Raw genomic sequence first — 17,633 nt, 5'->3', positions numbered from 1 at the left:
ATGTCCTTTCTATCCTCAAACTTAATTTATAATTTGATTTTCTATAGAGTTCTGTGTTGTAAATTGTTTTCCCTTAAATCTGTGAAGGTTTTGCTCCATTGAATTCTAGCCTCCAGGGTAGCTGTTAGGAAGTCCAAAACATTTGGATGCTAATGCTTGTCTGTAAGCTTTTAAGATACTCTCTTTGTCTCAGGTTTTCCTGATGAGGTCCTTTTCATTTGTTACATTGTATATAAATGGATTCTTTAGAATTTGTGCTCCAAACATTTATTAAATTCTTGCTATATGCAGGAACTATTTTAAAATTCATGTCTGGAGTTCTATGAAATTTTCTTTTATTATTTCCTACCCTCGATTTTCTATTTTCTCAATTTCTGGAGCTCCTCTTTTCTATCTCTTGGATATCCTGACTGATCCTCTAATTTTCTTACCTTTTCTCTTTGATTCTCTATTTCTTTTTCTATTTATTCTCCTACTCAAAAGATGCCCTTAATTATCTTCTGTTCTTGTCTAAAAAAATGCAATTTCTTCTCTTAACTATCAGATTATATTAATTAAAATTTTGAAGTTTGTTTTCATTGTTCTTGTTTCCTCTACGTCCTTTTTTTTTCTGTTTTGGATTCCATGTTTAATAATAGCAGCTTTTCTCAAATCACTGGATATCAGTCCATTTCAGCCTGAGGTTCTAAAGAGCTGAGAGTAAGCTGTGGGAGCCCAGGTTTATGAATTGCAAGTGTTTTCTCTCAGCCTAGGAAATTCTGCTAAAGCTGGTCCTCCATCCTCTTGCTAAGTGACCTGTAAACCTGGCAGCTGTAATCTGGGATATCCGGGGGAAGGGAGGGGAGAGGGAGGCCCAGGCATCTCACCATTTAGAATGCAGATAACCACCTAATGCCTTCATTTTCAGTACTGGCTTCCCTTCCGTGGTTAGCTCACTGGTCCACCAGTCCAGAGCTTCACTTTGATGGGACTCTTGATCATAACCTTCTCATTTCTTCCAGAGTCAAGAGGGACAGCGGACCAGGTATGTGGATGAGAAAAGGCATTGGGAGGTAACAACTGTTCCCTACAATGTTTCATAGATCCATCTGGGATTAGCCATCTCCTGCCTCCCCCTTCTGAGCTGCTTGGTGCCTCCAGTCCCTGAGCCTTTTCAAGGTTCTGTGGTCACTCTTGGCTTTTCTCCTTCAGCATGTAAATTTCCAGAAAGCTCAAATCTCTGTGAGTTACCACTGCCCCATGACTCATCTGCTTTTTTGTCTGCTCCTCTTCACTTTGTTCTTGTCATTTGGGGGGCTTTTGAGAGAGAAGAATACGTATTCAATCTGCCACATTTAATTTAAAGTCTGTTTTATTGTTTCTTTCTAGCCATTTTCCCTTTGGTGAAAATATTTTCTCTTCTTACTTTATTCTTCCCAGTCTCCAATTACCTCAAAGCAGTGGCTGTGGCCAGTTACCTGTCTGTGAAGTGGATAGAAAAGCCATGAGGACTGGTTTTTAAGATGATGAGGAGTGAGGGAGAAACTGAGAAAGGTGGCCTGACTTCAGGAACACCCATCCACACTCAGCCTAGGCTTTGGGAATGGATCACACGGGGGATGGGGAAGGGCTGAGGATGGGAGGCAGCTGCTCAGCAACAATGACTTCAGGCTGAGGTTTGCTCCAGCCTTCCTGGAGAGCAAAACTGGGCCTTGGAGGGATTGTCTGGATCTGGAAATCTCCTAGAAACTCTAAGCAAATCCAGAGGAGATTGTGGTCACTAGCCCCCGGATTTAGCACCAGTGGACATGTAGTCAAGACATCTGGAAAAACAAATGCAAGAACGGTCTCCAGAGTTTGCTGCATTCGTGTCACAGCCCCATGGGTTTGCTAGATGCGGGAACTCTGGAAAACTTGCTTAATTCTCCGAGCCTCAGTTTTTTCAACTGTAAAATGGGATCATTAGCCATACCTTCCCCCTAGGGTTGTTGTGAAGATTAAATCTGTTTATATATGTAAAGGGCTTAAAATAGTTGCAGGTACTTAGCAATGACTCAATTAAAAAATGGGGGGTGAGCCTCGTCCGATCATGCTGCATGCCTGACACTTAGTCAACAAGCCTTTTTTGACCAGATGGGTGAAATATATCTAGACATAATCACACGGGACTGTCTTTGTCTGTGAATTTTATGGTCAGTTTCTGTGCTTGGCAACAGAACTTTCAAAGAACTATTTTCATGTTTGCTTTTAGTTGGAATAATTAGCCACATAGCACTGCAATTAAAGAGATGTACACTTTCAAATCTCTTCCAAAAACACCACCAGATAGACAAATCATGACTGATTAACCAAGAGCTCTGCTTTGTTTGGTCCAGTAACAACTCTGCCCCAGGCACGTCGGCACGGTCTTCCAGGACTCTGACTGATCAGCAAGGAACCAAATGGCTGGTAATTTCTAATTTATAAACACTGCTTGACGTAGGCAGTCGGGCACACCGCCACACTGTTATGGCCTGAAATGGCCCAGCCACTTTTCAGTGCACTAAAAGCAATATCAAGTGGCTTAATAACTCTTTACTCACCTCTCCACTGGGGTCCACAGACACCATTGGATGGAGCCGCCTTCAGTAGCCTCAGGACAAGGGGTTCAGGTTACAGCTTCATGGGGTTTCTAGATGAACAATGCGTATATTGTGAAGGTCCCATCTGTCAAAGTAATCAAAGTATACAGAGGGACATAATACAATTAAACCTTTAAGACGTGTACATTTATCTTTGGTTTTTCAAAACTGATCTCCATTTGGCAAGATTTTCTTTGGCAAAGAAGTCACAAATTGGCATTCTTTGATACAAATTGCGATCTTGCCTAAAATGAATCTCTGGATACAAAGATGGAAATAAGAAGAAGCAACTAGTACTACTGGGAGCGGGTGGGGGTGGGGGGGGAATCCTGTTTATAAACTAAGCATTCCAATAAGACAGGTAACTAACTAGCTCAAGTTAAACACAATTTTTATTGTTAAAAACAATGAAACATTTCCTCTAGCTGATAGCATGGGGAGAAGGCGACAGATGGGCAAAGGGAAGAATTGGATAATTCCTGATGGTAAAAGAACGCTGTCCTCTCTGGTTGCTGTGACCCCAGCAGTGTCACCACTGGAATCTACATCCCTCATCACTTCCGTTCTGTTCTCAGGGGCTCAAGCAGGACCTGATTTCTCACTTTCAGCCTATTCAGCAGCTACAGTCATCTCCCAGACCCCTGCTATCTGAGTCTGAGTGAGGTGCTCCTCTACCTGTCGAAATGCCCTCTCTCTGGTCACCCCAAAGTGATGTCTCACCTCCTATTATCATCCATCTATGTAGCAGCTACACACAAGTCCCACAGCAGGGCAGCCGTTCTCTATCTGTAATCTGAGCCCAGGTCGCCACACTCAGATGAGCCATCCTTGGACCCTGCCAGGGTCTCATGCTGTGGCTACATGATTCTGGTTATGATTTCTCCACACCTGGTTTTCAGTGCATTGGCAGAAATCCTTACCCTTTCTGCAAGAGAACCTTACCTCCTCTTCTCCTCCATTCCATTAGACCAAGCCAAACAAGACACACCATCCAGGGGCTGTGGCCTCTTTTTGCTTCTCTGGCAAATGAATTATTGGGTATTCGGGGCACCTGCAACCTTGTCTGGGTCTGGAAGGGCACTGAATGAAAGGCAGACACCCAGACATCCCTTAGCAGCTCTGAATGCCATTAGACTGGTGTCCTTCTTCTAGCAAGGTGCCTTCCATCAAGGGCTCATCATCATTTGTCTAGACAAGATCCTGATCTGTTTAATGAATCTAGTCTTACAAGACAAGAGCACCACCTCAGGACCAACCCTAAAAAATGTGTGTTCAGGAACTCAAATGAAGTTTCTGGGCCACGTTTTGTCTGGCCAAAAGTGGTGGTGTGATACTAAACTAAATATTGGTGGAATGTCCTTGAAGATGATTAGAGATGTACAGTAATTTGTGGGGTCCACTGCTGATTACCATTGACTTGTTCTTCATTTTTCTACATTTATGGCAGAAACAACATCTTTGGGAAAGGAAAGCATTTGCCCGGTCCAGTCCTTATCACATCTGTAAGGTTCTGGCATTTAAAAGCTGGGCTAACATTTACTGTGATCTTGGTCTACTCTACCCTGCAGAAAGGTTCTGACTTTGAAGGGAGTATGGAATTCCTTCCTAGCATTGATATCTTGAGGGAACAACATTGGCCAAAGTCAATCACTAGCCCTGGAGCAAAACTTTTCATAATCAAGACCTCCTTGGGCCACCTAGACTGCCACCTCTTAGAAGAGTTAAAGCAGGCCTAGAAACTCAGGTTTCAAGGGATCAGGTCAGTGCTACAAGGCATTTTACCTCTTTGTCAAGTAAGTTAGAAACAGTCAACCAGGAAAATATTATGCCTATCAAGGTGGACTATTTGGGACAGTGGGGTTACTCCATTTCCAGAAATTTTCTGTTCCTAAACTTCAAGTGAAAGCTGAATGAAATGACTCAGTGAAAGTAACTGATCTTTAGGCCTTGCCCCCAGCCCTTTAAATGAAACTGATCCACTCATTGTCATGGTTCAGAGATCTTAGAATCCAACTATGAGCATCAGACTCATCACAGACACTTGCCTCACCCTCAGGCTTTCCTACTTGACCCGGTACTCTCAGCTTTTCAATCTTCTGGCACTTTCAGTTCCCCAAACCTGGCTTTAAGGCCTCTTGCTATTTTAGCAGTCCACTGGAATCTCTTCAGTGTTTTTTAACCTCAAGCTCCTGCTAAACTGTTAGGATCTCAGCAGGGATTTCTCTACAAGTTTTGGCTTCACAGGGCACCAACTTTCACTCCCACCTCACCATCATGGCCAGGTCAGCTCCCTTAAGCTCTTTTGTTCTTGCTAAAGGAGGATGATTATACATCAACTGCCTAAAGAAATATTGCAATATAAAATATCTTAATTGTTTTGCTTTTTGCTCTAACTGCATCCCCACTTTCCCCACCCAAGCACACAATGCTATAAGCCAACCCTACTTCATTTTTGGAGACTTCATTTAGATATGCTATTACAGTCTCTTATCTGTACATCCACAGTCATGTCCTCATGCTCTTGGCCCTGAATTAAGCAGCACATTGATACACACAACCACATTCACAAAAAATGTCACTCTGTCTGTCATCCCTAATTCCTGCTTGCACCTGTATTGTCTTTGCCATATCTTGATGATATGATTCTTGGCCACCATTTTTCCCTGGGTTTGGTTAATTAAGTCACTTCTTCCTATTTCTGCCATTTTCTCCAAACTGACTACCCAGCCATCTTTACACAGCAGTGAATTCTGAAACAATCCTAGGAGCTGACACTGAAAATTCAGTGTTTTTTCTGAGGACAGAACCAGGACAGATAAGACAAAATTACACTGAGAGAAATGGTATATTAACATAAGGAAAATCTAGCCATGTGGGGTAGCCCACAATGAAACTGCCACAGAAGTGATGAACTCAATATATTTAAGTTGAGGCCAAATGACTAACATAATAAAGGATTCTTTCTTTGGAAAGACATATACTAGAGAGCACCAAAAAGTCTTTCTACCTGTAATATTATTTAATGACAATACATTTAAATATTTAAGTGTAACTGAACATTAAACTCAGTTTTGTCTGAGGCACCAAAGGCTGAGAGTAAACATACCCAAGAGAGGTGAGGGGACAGACCCCCTGGAAAGGATATGCCAGGGATTGAGGCTGGTTCTGCCAGCACAGGGAGTCACCATAGCCAGTCCAGAAAAGAGAACGGTTGAAGGAGGGGTAGTCAGAATGCTCTGCCCCCACCTTCTCCAGCCAAGTCTGAGCTTTGCGAGGAGAGTCTGATTTGTATCCCTGTAGTTGAAGGAAGCACAGGAATAAGGAATGGGGCCAGACATAGACTTGAAAAATGTAAAGGCCACAGGAGTGACTAAAGCTGCCTGCTGGCGGCAGAGCAATATGAGACAGAGAATCCTGGGAGGGAGCTGCACTGTCCCCAGTAGGCTCATTTCCCCATGGGACAATTGGAGCTGACCTTGAGCCATTCCAAAAGTCTCCACCCAAGAGGGCTGCCCAAAGAGCACCAGGACTCTAATGGAGAGACTCCATGTGTGATGAAGTTCAAGGGTTCCAGGAGCTGAGGGAGGGAAGGCACACTGACAAGTGGATGAAGCATCCAAGTGTAGGGGAGGAAGACATTTCCTCTACCCTCTCTGGGTTCGTCTGGCCAGAGAACGAATTAAATTCACATGAGACAGAATAGCAGGAGAAAATTAAACAAAGCTTTATAACATGTATACATGGGAGAGGCTCAGGCAAGCTGAGCAACTCACCAAAATGGCTGAAGCCACCACCTTAAATATCATATCCAGCTAAAGACAAAGGAGGATGTTGGGGGTGGGGGAGTCAGTTACAGGAAGTTACCAGACAAGCACAATAAACAAATGCATATTTAAGTCCTTGCCTTCCCCTTTGATTAAGAGTTTCTAGAGATAAGGTCATCCCCCCTTCTTCCTGATACAGAGAGGGAGACAATTTTACAGATGGAGATTTCCTTTACAATGTAAATGTCTCTTAACAAAGGGTAAGCAAGTTCCACTCCTCAGAGCTTCCTTCCCTGTCCCAGTTTATTAAAAGTAACCAGCCCCAAATAATCCTCATGCCAAAGAGACATATCTTGGGGTGGCCAATGCCAGTCCCCCACACAAGTATCCATTAAAACTCAGTCAGTGAATACACATTACCATACATAGAGGCCCTTTGAATGTTTTAAGACTAAATGGAATAATTGCCTGGAATGATGGAGAATTTGGGGAAATATCATTGGAAGACTATATTAGGATCACACTTTGAAAGGCCTTGACTGCCAGTCTAAATTCCATAGTACAAAACATTAAGTGGAATTCAGCATAGTTATTGGACTGAGAAAAGTCATGGAGTTAGATAATTGGGGGAGATATTATTTCGCTATATGGACCTGATTTCCCCCAAATCAAACCGAACCAATTTCTCTTAAGGTCTATTCTGTCATATTCTTTCCTTTATCCTTGTATCCCAGCTTTCTCCCTTTCAAAGTTTTTGTTTGTCCATATGCATTGAAGTCATATTTAATATTGCCTTCAGCGTCCTCTGCTAGTATTACTTTGTCTTCTAAAATCATACTGACTTCCTGCTACGATTATCAATTTTATCAGAGATTCCTTATTCCATTTCTCATCCACCAAACCCACACTTTCTGTCTGATGTTAACTTCACTTTCTTAGAACTGCATCTCCTTATATTGACAAATCATGTTACTTAAGTCTTTACAAACTCAACTCAAAACTCGATTTTTCTATGATGCTTATAAGACTTGTGTAGTCATGAACATTCTCCCAAAGGAAAAATTCCAAATTAAAGTTACTGAAAATTATATCCATCCTAAAAAATTTTAATGTGACCTATCTCACTCCCAATTACTTTTTTATCCTTATCTTAGCCTGGGCTGTTCTTTAAAACAAGGCTGTTTTGAAGGAGATGTGCTGTATGTCCGTTTCAATGTTTAAAATTGCTAATAATAACAGTAATGAATTAGATAAATGCTTTTGGTAACTTTCTAGCTCTGAAAGTATTTCGTAATAATAACTATTGATGATGTTAATAAATAATCATGAAAAGAATGAACTTCTACATCTGTAAAACTTTATTTTTCAATACACATTACTTTGGTCTCTTGAGACTATTTTGCATATTTTCATTTGTTTACTTGAAGCTAAGATTCTGGAACTGCTCTTATGGGACACATACAAAGAAAATGTCTCTGGTCTCTAAAGTCTTTCCTGACTCATCAAAACTTATTAGAGAAGAAGAGTGACTATCTTGGCAAAGATGTATAGTATTTTGCTGCATTTGTTTGTTTTTTATTAAAATAACTCATATTTGAAATAAAAACCCATATTTTATACAGTACTATTTGTTCCCTTTATTTTTACATAATAACGTTACTTAAATGTATTTTGAAAATAAGTAGATAGAGAAGGGTTTTATTTTTGCTTTTTAGTTTTAACGGTTGAGGATGTACGCATGTCTAGGTGTGTGTATATATATCTGTGTGTATTTTAAGAATTCCTTTAGGTTTATTCAACTTATCTCATTTTTTGTTTGTGTAACTTAAAAATCAATAATCATTTTCTTGCTTCATGTTAAATAGTTTAGATAAAATGCAAAAGCAAAAAATTGCACCTGATGCTTGAAAGTTGCTATTCCTGACAGCACTTCATCTTTTTTCGTGCCCATATTGGCTTTTCTCCCGGCCCATCCATTCCTTAATGTAAGTGTTACAAATTGCTCTAAAGTGCCATAAAGCATAATAAACATAAATCAATATTTCTTGGTTAAAAACTTTGAAATGCTGATCCAGCCCAGGTTGGTTATAAATGTCCTGAAGCCATCATGTTCCTGGTTATTTTATCTTACCAGAAGCCATTTCTGGTCTCAAGAACGCCTCTCTTTTTGTTTTCCTCTCTGACCCTAGTCACCAGGACACTTGCAGTGACACATCAGGATGGATTGTGGGGAAGATATCATCCAGCAGTCTTAGAAAAGCCCCATTCTTTTTCCTTTTGGCCTCTGATCCTGGCAACTCTAGAAGAGTGGAGTGACATTCTCAGACCAAGTTAGACCACAGACAGGCAATATGTCAAGCTCGTCTGAGGAAAATTCCAGTTTGTCATGGAAAAAAAAAAATGTTCATTTTCTTTGAGATTCAATGAATTAAGTAAAAGCCCACTTCTTTCCTTCTGGTTCACAAATGTGGCATCTGATCTAAATAGAACACCTGCAGGAAGCTTAATGACAAAACCAAATCATTTGAATTTCTGCTATCTTTGAAATTTTTTTAACATGATCATATGCTGCACCCGTGGATGTAAAACCACATCCCTCTCCTGGAAATGACAGCTTGCTCCCACAGCCGACTGACACTATTTACGTGGCATTGTTGTTATTTATTCTCATCTCAAAGGGAGTGATTGAATGGCTTTGTGGTTTCTCCCAAGAAATTGTGGAGCTCTACAGCATGAAATCTGCAAGCTCAGGTGATCATCTTTCTTGAGGAGATTTTCACAGGCGCCTCTTTGGAAATTGCATGAAAAGGTTGGTAGGACATTAGACAAAGTAATTTTATTAGGCTGATTGACTCACAGCTGATTGACTCTTCATACTAATTGTGATGGAGTGCACACAGAGGGCAGACTGCCTTCTCCTTAAAACCTCAACCCCCTCCAGCCAAAAGCAGTGCCCTTCCTCCCATCTACCCACCCCCCACCCCACCCCCCCAGGATATCTGAAAGCAGCTTTTGCTCTAAGAGGCAACTGCCTAGACGGTATCATGGAGATGAGGGTGGGGAGAATCAGATGGACTCCGTTCCCCTAATTATCTCTTTTCCACTTGTCCTGGTCTGAAACCCTGCCATTAACTATTTATTCCTTTGAATTCTGGAAACCTATGGATCAATAGAAAAAGAAGGGGCTGGCCCCGTGGCCGAGTGGTTAAGTTTGTGCGCTGCACTTTGGCGGCCCAGGCTTTTACTGGTTCGGATCCTGGGCGCAGACATGGCACCACTCATCAAGCCATGCTGAGGCAGCATCCCACATGCCACAACTAGAAGGACCCACAAATGAAAAAAAAATACAACTATGTAACAGACGGCTTAGGGGAGAAAAAAGAAAAATAAAATCTTTAAAAAAAGAAACAAGAAAGCAATTTTCAAAAAAAAAAGAAAAAGAAATATGAATGACCTCTAAATATTTGAAAAGATGCTAAACCATACTCATAATAAAAGTAACATAAATTAAGAATACATTCAGATATCGCTTTTTACTAATGAGATGGGCAAAAATTAAATTTAACTTTTTTTGGCTAATCTTTGGACAAATAGGTATACTCATAGCACTGTTGGTGGTTGCCATTCTATTGGAGGAAACTTAGGAAAAGCTATCAAATTTACAAGTGCAATTACCATTTGATTCCACAAATCCCAATCTTGGGAACTGATTCTACAGTGAAAACTGCACATATGAATGACAAATACATAAAATCATATATCGAAAATCTCTATAAAAATTTCAAAACAACTTAAGTCCATCACTGGTTAAATTGACTATGGTATATTCATACAATGAAATAACAGACAGCACTACAAAAAAGTAGGATGGCTCTGTGTATACTGATATGGAAACATCTCTAGGTTGTATCTTTAAATGGAAAACGATGCATATAGAATATAGAACAACGCATATATGTTAGTACATGTATATATGGAAAAGGGGAATAAAATTTCATATTTATGCTTGTTTGCTATTTGCATAAGATGTACTGAAAAGATACTCAAGGAACTACTAACAGTGGTTACCTGTGGAGAGTAGTGAGGGGAAGGAAGAAGATGGATGGGGTTAGAAAGAGGAGTAAGAATTCTCAATGTCCACTGCTTTTATTCTTTTATTTTTATATGCATTTTATATTTTTATATACTTTTAAAAAATACTTTACTGCTTTTATTTTTGAACTATGTGTACCTATTCAAAAAATTTTATAATTATAATTTTATAATTTAAAATTATTAATAATTTATATTAAAAATTTTATAATTATAATTATAAAAAAATTTTAATTGTACATTTATGTATTTATTTTGCAAAGTATTTTTATGGTGGTAAAATACATATAACAAAATTTGCTATTTTAAGTATTTTTAAGTGTACAATTTAGTGGCGTTAATTACATTCACAATGTGGTACAACCCTCACTACTATCGATTTGCCAAACTTCTCATCACCCCAAACAGAAAATCTTTGACCATTATGCAGTAACTTTCATTCTCCCTACCTTCCAGCCTCTGGTAACTTCTAATATACTTTCTGTCTCTATGAATTTGCCTGTTCTAGAAATTTCATACCAGTGGAATCATACAATATTTGTCATTTTGTGTCCAGTTTATTTCACTTAGCAGAATGTCTTCAAAGTTTATCCATGTTGTGCCATGTATCAGAACCTCATTTCTTTTTATGACTGAATAATATTCCATTATATGTATATAACACATTTTGCTTATCTATTCTTCTATTGATGGATAGTAGGGTTGTTTCCACCTTTTGGCTACTATGAGTAATGCTGTAATGAACATTAGCATACAATTATCTGTCTGAGCCCCTGTTTTCAATCTTTCTGGCTGCGTAAGGAGTAGAATTGCTGGGTCATATGGCAATTCTGTGTTTATCTTTTCAAAGAACCGCTAAACTGTTTTCGTCGTGGCTGCCGCCTTTTACATTCCCAACAGCAGTGTATAAGGGGTGTAATTTCTCTACATTCTAACCAACATTAATGAGAAACCATTTCTTAAATGTCTTCTATTAAACTCTAGTACCTGTGAAAAAATACCACCTCAATCTTGTTATTAAACCAAAAAGTCAGTTGACAGCTTGTAGACCTCAGCTGAGGGGCTGAGACTGGGAGGGCCTTAAGTTCTGAGTGTACATAAAAGCTACTCATAATTGTGGTTATTATTATTGAATGTCTACCAAATGCTAACCACTTTGTGTCATTATTCTTCCCCCACAGTCCTGTGAGATAGATATTTTCATCCCCTTTTTGCAAATGAGGAAGCTGAGGACCTTGTAGGAAAAAGAACATGACCAAAGTCAGCCCTCTAGTAAATGGCAACACCAGAATTTGAAACAATGTCTGTGTGACTTCCGGTCCTGTGCATTTTCCACCACAACAAGGCTTTAGAGGGATGGGGGCCACCAGAAAGGGATAGAAAATCATCAGGTAACATTTCATCAGCTTCCAACTTTGTATGAGTTGGCTTTGTTCTTCAAACTTTTTCTTGTCCAAGAGTTGTTCCCTTAAGCCCAAGTGTTTTCCTTTCTTTCTGACTTGATACTGTGGCATCCGCTCTAACTTGTGACATTTTCTCTGAAAACTCAGACTCACAAGACACTTTGCAAAAGAACACAGACCTTCATGTCAGCTTGTCACCTGAGGTTTTCTCCTTTCTCTGAGACCCCTGAATGTCCCAGGCCGCAGACCACAATTTCAAACACACCTCCAGCCAAATGGCAGGTTCCTTCACAGAAAGGAATGAGGTACAATAAGAAGAGAAAGGTTGAACTCTAAGCTGGTTGGAACTGGGACCTGGCAGAAGGAGACAGGGGAACAGACCCAGTGGCCAGCCCATTACAACCAGGATATGACAGGTGGAATGAATGATCAATCCTTCCATGGATATCATGCTCTGCTCCAGACTCAATGCTTTCACCTGCCGCCAGATGCTGCTTGGGGGTGGCCTAACCCACCCAAGAGAGTCTACTGCAGAGCTAATCAGTCACCTCTTCACCAGGTCCATGCGCATGTGCAGCCATGAGCAAGACCCTGGAGACCATCAGCATACGGAGAAATGACAAATCCTGGGAAATTCGTATCTTGCCAACTGTGCTAAGCTCTTTTTCCATAGACACACAAGGCAATTTTGACCACTTCATCTCAACACAAAGAGGCTTTTGATAGAGTATATTACAATGGAATCTTTTCACTTGGAGAGGATTGTGTCAAAACAAGATATTACTCCAGGATGGATTTACGTCTCTTGAATGGTGATGTAAAAATAATCTTTTAAAAAAATTTTGGCCCAACTTATGAGAAAATCTTATAGGTATTTATATATATTCATATATATATGAAAACCATTCATTCAGAAAAAACCAATTCTGACTATATTAGGTGGCCTGTGTATTAGGGCTCGAAAGGAGAGTCAAAAGAAATTCAGATCTGAAGCCTTTTGGAAAGATCTGGAATTCATGTGCTGTCCTGCTTCTTCCTTCATGCTACCTATAGCATTGTGACCGTCCACCCATACAGGACTCTGCAAGATGCTGTTCTTGCCTTTCATTTTCAGGTTTAATTATTTTCAAACTAGTTTTAATTAATGAAAGTAAAATATGAATTTATTTCCATTGTAAAATTGAAGGAAAGAAAAAGTGAAATCCTCTTAACTCTCCCCAATCTCATTCCATGCTGGCGCTTTTTTTAAAGGAATTAGTGTGTATCCTTCTGAATCTTTTATAAAGCTTTACATTGACACAAGTATATTGTGACCCAGCTCTTTAATCAATAAACATCTATTCAGCAAATAGTTTTTGAGAACTTACTATTTAGAAGGCTTTGTGTTAGGCACAAGGGATGTGGGAAGATTAAGTCATAATATATTGAACACTTCATTTGTGCTGAGAATTGTGTGAAAGAATTTACCTTTAATGTTGGAGTTAATCAACCTAACAACCTGAAAAGTGGTACTATGATTTGTTTTATAGATGAGAAAACTGAAGCTCAGAAAAGCTAGGTAACTTACTCAAGATCACAGATGATAGAGGTCAGATGCAAACTGAGGACCAGCTGTTTAGAGCCCTTATCTTAATGACACAGCGGGACAAGGTACTGAAATAACAGTCAGCATTTCTGCAGTGAGCAAGACACTCTTCTCAAGACTTTACATTTATTGGCTCATCTAATTTTCACAACAGTATGAACACATACTGCTATCACCCCCATTTTCCAGAAGGATACTGAGGTTTAGTGAGGTTCAGTAACTTACCTAGATTATGCTGGTAATAAGTGGCAGAGCTGAGATTGCAACCCAGACTGTCTAGTTGCACAGCTTCCCCTGGTGACTCCTACATTACGCTGCCTATCCCAATACTACATGCACAGACGCATACTCGTGCTTACACACCACACAGCTCTTGATCACATCTGCTTAGAGTTTTTGACAACATCAAAAAACACTTAGTTATAATGTAAATAAAATAATAGGGTTTAGAATTGCATGTATGGTATGATCCTAATCATATCAAATATATATGGCAGAAAAATTTAGTAAGAAATTAATTTGTTTTGGTTCCTTCTAATTATGGGTGTATTTTTATTGCTATTTTGAAAAGGTCTCCAGGAGCCAGCCTGGTGGCACAGTGGTTAAGTTTGCACATTCCGCTTGGGTGGCCCAGGGTTCCCCAGTTTGGATCCCGGGTGTGGATCTATGCACTGCTTGTCAAGCCACGCTGTGGCAGGTATCCCACATATAAAGTAGAAGAAGCTGGGCACGGATGTTAGCTCAGGGCGAGTCTTCCTCAGCAAAAAGAGGAGGATTGGCAGCAGCTGTTTGCTCAGGGCTAATCTTCCTCAAAAAAGAAGAAAAGGTCTCCAGACCTCTGTGTTCCCTTAACTCAGCTGAGATTTTGCTAGAGTCAAAAGCAGCAGTTGCCAGATGCAGCAGATCCCACTCCCACCTTCACACAGCCTCCTAGAGGAGGTTATGCCTGGCTGTGGGGCATGGTGGCTGGGAGGCAAGCGTTTTGGGAGGAGAAGAGATGGAAACAGGAGAATTGGCAAGAAGTTTAGGGAGCTTCTCCCATCACTGGAAAGTAGCTGAGATTTTTTTTTGCAGGTTCCTCAGTTAATGGAGACCAGTCCCCACAGTGAGTGACACTCAACCCACTAGTAATATGACCTGAAGGAATAGTGCAAGTGTGTGGTGATGGATTGGGGGGAAAACAGAGGTGGTAGGGACTAAACATTAAAAACCATGGACTGGGAGACCAATCAAAGATCCTTATGCCTTTCTTTAAAAACCTGAATAGCTGTGGGGACCAGTGGAATGAAGGAAAAAATCCCTTTCTAGAATGTTCTCTACAGCAAAACATCACATGAAACTCTTTTGGAAAATATCCCTCCACCCAACTTCCACATGGTATAGGGTTAATAATGACTGTGATTTTCCTCCAATCCTGCTGCTGAGGCCTTAGATTAAATTTGATTTGAAGATAAAAAGGAACATGACACACCACAAAAAGAAGAGACAGAAAAATCTCAACAGTTGCTATCTTCAGGTAGCGGAACTGTGGGTGATTTTTTCTTTATAATTTTCTATATTTTCAAGTTTTCTGTGATTCTCACTTGTCACTTACAAAATCATAAAACCAATTTCTTTTTTAAAACTCTTATTAGTTATGTCACTTTACCGTCCATCTGGCTTAGTCATGCTTTATTTTCATCCAGACATTTTTACACTGCAACTGTTTGTTACAAGTAGGACAGCTATGATTTTTCTCTAGAATCTAGTCCTAGAATTTGCATTTAGATATATGTAAATTAAAGCAATTTGGGCCAACATTATTCTATATCTTACTTGAAAAGAATTTTTAAAGTGTTAAGGAAAACTAGAGGGATTTCATCAGTTTGTTCCATGACAGACTTTGAGTTTAGGATCAGGCACATAAATGATGACGGGGGCCACGCCAGTGTCATGAATGAAAGAAGCAATACCTCAACTAATGCTCCTGAGTGGTAGGTCATTTTGGCGACTAATCCAAACTTTTAAAAAATGGAAATTGGGCCAAGTATGCAACCCTAACAGAAAACCCCTATTGACTGCTTGCATACTAGAAGCTGCCACTTTGCAACTTCTCCTTGAGTCAGTCACTGGTTTACAGTTATAGTTATTCACTGCAATTAGATGCGGACCGATACCAAAAATAGATGGACTGTGTCAAGTTACTTTATCCTCGACTTTAGCAAGTCTATTATCATAGAAACTAGTGCATTTTAAAGACCATCTTGAGACAGATCCGTCTTTACCCAGACCCCCAAAGGCAAACAGGATCCTTATCCTTCAGATCAGCACCAGGTCAATGTCAGTCTTCCCAGGTGCTCCTTTTGTTGGTCTCATACATCTGAGATTGTCTGAAGAATTCCAGTTGCTTGTTACCAATACTTTCTTTCGCGTCCCATAGTCTCGCCTATAATTTATCTTCCAGTTTTTGCAAGAACCTTTATCTCCAAAGCACTGTTTTCCCTTGAGTGGCAGCAGTATGTTTTTGAGTTTACTGCCTCATTGTAAGCCAGTCGAATAAACACAGCTTGGGTCTTAGGGCTCAGCCTTGCATCCCTCCTTTGAGCCTACTTGCTTGCCTCCCCGACACTGCCAGACCCGCTTTAGAAGCATGCTTGGGCACGTGCTTGTCATTCGTGGTGTGGACCTGACCCACCCCTGCTAGCAGATCTTCCCTTAGTATCATCTCCTCCCATCCCATCTCTCCCAGTAATGGCAGAGTCCGTCCTTTACCGTTGTCTGTCTTTCCTCTCCAACAGATCACCTTTGTGTCTTGTGGTTCTTCACCTCACATAAAACTAGGTTCAATAAACCATTTATTGCGCTACTCCCTCATGTTGGTACTATTTCAAGTCTACAAAGATGAATAAAATTAGATCTTTGCCCTTAAGAGATTTATACTTTAGGGGGTGTAATAATTTCCTAGGGCTGTCTTAACAAAGTACCACAAACTAAGTAGCTTAGCAAACAGAAATTTCTCATCTTCCAGTTCTGGTAGTAATGTCAGCAAAGATGGTGACTTCTAAGGGCTGTGAGGGAGAATCTGTTCTTCCCTCTGCCCTAGCTTCTGGTAGCCTCAAGCGTGCCTTGGCTTGTAGATGCTGTTCCCTCTGTGTCTTCACTCTGTACCTATCTATGTCCAAATTTTCCCTTTTTTTTTTTTTAAAGATTTTATTTTTTCCTTTTTCTCCCCAAAACCCCCCGGTACATAGTTGTGTATTCTTCATTGTGGGTTCTTCTAGTTGTGGCATGTGGGATGCTGCCTCAGCATGGTCTGATGAGCAGTGCCATGTCTGCGCCCAGGATTCGAACCAACGAAACACTGGGCCGCCTGCAGCGGAGCCCGCGAACTTAACCACTCGGCCACGGGGCCAGCCCCCCAAATTTTCCCTTTTTATAAGGAAACGCATCATATTGGATTAAGGGCCTAACATTCCAATATTATCTCATCTTAACTTAGCTAATTACATCAGCAACAACCCTATTTGCAAACAAGGTCACAGTTTGAGATAGTGGGGGTTAGTATTTCAACATACGAATTTGGAGGGGACACAGTTCAACCCGTGACAGTGGGCAAAATGCATACAAATAGAATTAATTGAATAAAATATGAGAAGCTGAATACTAATGATAAGCACTATGTGCTAGCAAAGCAGGTAGGAGGAGTGTCACATTGTGACTGGGGTTAGACCTGGCATAGTTGGCTCATGGCAGAAGGAAACTGTCATTTGAACAGTCAGCCAAGGGTTCTCCTGGTGGTGCTGCTACAGAACAGAGAAGAATGTCCCGCTGCAGCTGGGAATCCAGAAGCCTCTCCCTTCTATGGGCAGCAGGCCAGAGTGACCAGCTCCTCAGGGCACACCTTTGACCCATCTGAATCCACCACAGAGAAGATGGTCTCCCCACAGCATACACTGTACATCTAATATCTGGGTGTCAGAGTCTACTGCACTTATCAGATTTATTAGATAAAATTGCCAGAGGGCGGAAGTACCAAAAAGTATGAGTAATTAAAACACTGAGCTGTAATATTATTAAAGGTATATTAAAATCAATGACATCCATTTGAAAAGATATATTTCACACCCTGTCCTCCACAGTGGGAGATGTGGCTGAGCAGAAACAGGTCAAGCAGGGAGTATTGTTAATGAAGGTCCTTGTGGAAAAGGCT

At 40.4% G+C, this 17,633-nt stretch overlaps 1 long non-coding RNA gene across 1 annotated transcript in view; it reads right to left on the bottom strand.

The window, feature by feature from the left end:
* Positions 1–601: 601 nt before the first annotated feature.
* The window catches only part of LOC139040957 (uncharacterized), a 58,330-nt gene continuing 41,298 nt past the window's right edge, over positions 602–17,633 (bottom strand). The window contains exons 2-3 of the long non-coding RNA XR_011495282.1: positions 2,562–2,685; positions 602–1,461 (exon numbers count right to left, since the gene is read on the bottom strand). This is a non-coding gene — a long non-coding RNA (uncharacterized lncRNA). The remainder of the gene's footprint in view (positions 1,462–2,561; positions 2,686–17,633) is intronic.

The sequence above is a fragment of the Equus asinus genome, chromosome 18, assembly GCF_041296235.1.
Source record: "Equus asinus isolate D_3611 breed Donkey chromosome 18, EquAss-T2T_v2, whole genome shotgun sequence".
NCBI classification, from domain to species: domain Eukaryota; kingdom Metazoa; phylum Chordata; class Mammalia; order Perissodactyla; family Equidae; genus Equus; species Equus asinus.
Note: the sequence above shows the minus strand (reverse complement) of the source record. Positions and strands in the feature narration are given on the sequence as shown.